This window comes from Mus caroli, chromosome 5 (genome assembly GCF_900094665.2).
Source record: "Mus caroli chromosome 5, CAROLI_EIJ_v1.1, whole genome shotgun sequence".
Taxonomy (NCBI): Eukaryota; Metazoa; Chordata; class Mammalia; order Rodentia; family Muridae; genus Mus; species Mus caroli.
The window spans coordinates 108,298,186-108,300,517 of NC_034574.1; the positions used below are offsets into that span (position 1 = coordinate 108,298,186).

The window sequence follows — 2,332 nt, forward strand, 5'->3', positions numbered from 1 at the left end:
GAGATCTGACTCCCTCTTCTGGAGTGTCTGAAGACAACTACAGTGTACTTACATATAATCAAAAAAAAAAACTTAAAAAAAAAAAAAAAAAAAGTGCCTTAAAGAAACATTACAAAGCCAGGCGTGGTGGCGCATGCCTTTAATCCCAGCACTTGGGAGGCAGAGGCAGGCGGATTTCTGAGTTCGAGGCCAGCCTGTCTACAAGGTGAGCTCCAGGACAGCCAGGGCTATACAGAGAAACCCTGTCTCGAAAAACAAAAACAAAAACAAGGAAACAACAACAACAAAAACACTACAGCGATAACTCAAGGAACCACGGGAGTGTGTCTGGCAAGAGCTTAAACTTGTGTGAGTTCAAGGCCAACCCACACCATATAGCAAGAACCCACTTCTTCTCTCAAAAGAATGAATAAATAAATAAATAAAGTAAACAGGGTGTGGTAGTGAGCGCCTCTACCGGTAACAGAGGCAGGTGGATCTCTCTGAGTTTGAGGCTAGCCTGGTCTACTTAACGAGTTCCAGGACAACCAGGGCTACACAGTGAGACCCTGTCTTGCTCGGCCATTTTTCCTTCCCCGTCTAGATCATTATGCTTGTCCACTCCTGACTTCCCTCAGGCTGCTCTGGAAGGGTTCTTAATACTCCATACCTCACCTCTGTCTGCTCTTCCCAGCCAGTCCCCAGCTCCCCACCTCCTACAGGCAGCCTCTCCCGATTAATTCCTACCCTCCCTCTGGCTTCTGGTCCTCCAGTGATGTCTCTGTGCTCCTGAGTTCCCTGGGGGCGTGGGGGTGGGGCTGGCACAGAGCAGAGCAGAGCATGTTATACTGTATGTATAACACACAGGGATGAAAGTTCTGAGATGGAATTGGATTTAGATCCTGGGTCTGCTACTTTTGTTGAATAAAATCATTTATCTGGGCCTTAGTGTTCTCAGGACTGAGTGTGGTTTATGTGGAACACTTACTATCTTGCTCCGTAAATGACAGCAGTTATTTTTGTTGTTTTGTTTTGTTTTGTTTTGTTTTTTGAGGCAGGGTTTCTCTGTATAGCCCTGGCTGTCCTGGAACTCACTTTGTAGACCAGGCTGGCCTCGAACTCAGAAATNNGCCTGCCTCTGCCTCCCGAGTGATGGAATTAAAGGCGTGTGCCACCACGCCCGGCTACAGCAGTTATTTTTTATTTTCTTTTTTTTTTTTTCCTGGTGCTGGTATTTTATTTCTTTGTGTACATTAGGCCATGAATTCGTATGGAATGGGCTCCAACAGCTCAGGCTCTTTTCCGTTAGTCCTCACAAAGTGTGCTTCTCTGGGTGGCGCAGGCTAGCGCTTCAGCTGTACCCAGGTGCCCTTCTCTTTGGCTTCCTTTTTCTTCTGGTCGTTCTCCTTCACCCGCTTCAGGAAGCTGTCCCTGCTCTTTGAGTGCTTGATGTGCTCAATCCGCACATTGATCCTCTTGGCCAGAATTTTGCCCTTAACCTGCTTGTTGACAATGATGCCCACGGCATGCTGGGTGACATTGTAGACTCTTCCGGTTTTGCCATGGTAGCACTTATGGGGCATTCCTTTTTGAACAGTGCCCATTCCCTTGATGTCTACAATATCACCCTTCTTGTAGATTCGCATATATGTGGCCAAAGGAACAATGCCATGTTTCCTAAAAGGCCTAGAGAACATATACCGGGTGCCTCTCCTCTTTCCCTTCGTGTTCGTCATTTTGGCGAGTGACTGAAAGATGGCTGCGGCCTATTTTTTATTTTCTTTGTCTTGTTTGTTTGTTTGTTTGGTTTTTGAGACAGAGCCTCACTGTGTAGCTCTGGCTATCCTGGAACTTGATATGTAGACCAGGCTGTCCCGAAATCAGAGATGCAATCCCTCTTGCCTCCCCAGTGCTAGGATTAGATGTTGTGCCACGACTGCCCCATGAATACAGGATCTCATTCTGTAGCCCAGGCTGACCTAGAATAACTATGTGTAGTTCAGGCTGGCTTCTGACTGAGCTAGTATTGATCATCCGCAGTTTCATTCAGTGAAAAAACGAGGCAGGTTCGGGATGTGGCTCAGCAGGTTGAGTGTTTGTCTGTCATGTAGGAAGCACTGATTTTGGCCCCCAAGCCCCTACTATACCTGGGCATCAAGGTGGACAGCAGCAACCCCAGCACTCCAGGAGTTAAGATGCTCCAAAAGGCAAGGTCATCCTGTGCTACACGGCTAGCCTCACCTACATGAGATCTTGTCTCAGAAAGAAAACAAAATCGAATCTGCTGGGCGGTGGTGGTGCACATCTTTAATCCCAGCACTTGGGAGGCAGAGGCAGCCGGATTTCTGAGTTC

The 2,332-nt window shown here is 47.5% G+C and overlaps 1 pseudogene; it reads right to left on the reverse strand.

Moving 5' to 3' along the window:
- Positions 1-1,288: 1,288 nt before the first annotated feature.
- On the reverse strand, positions 1,289-1,715 carry LOC110295376 (annotated as a pseudogene).
- Positions 1,716-2,332: the final 617 nt, after the last annotated feature.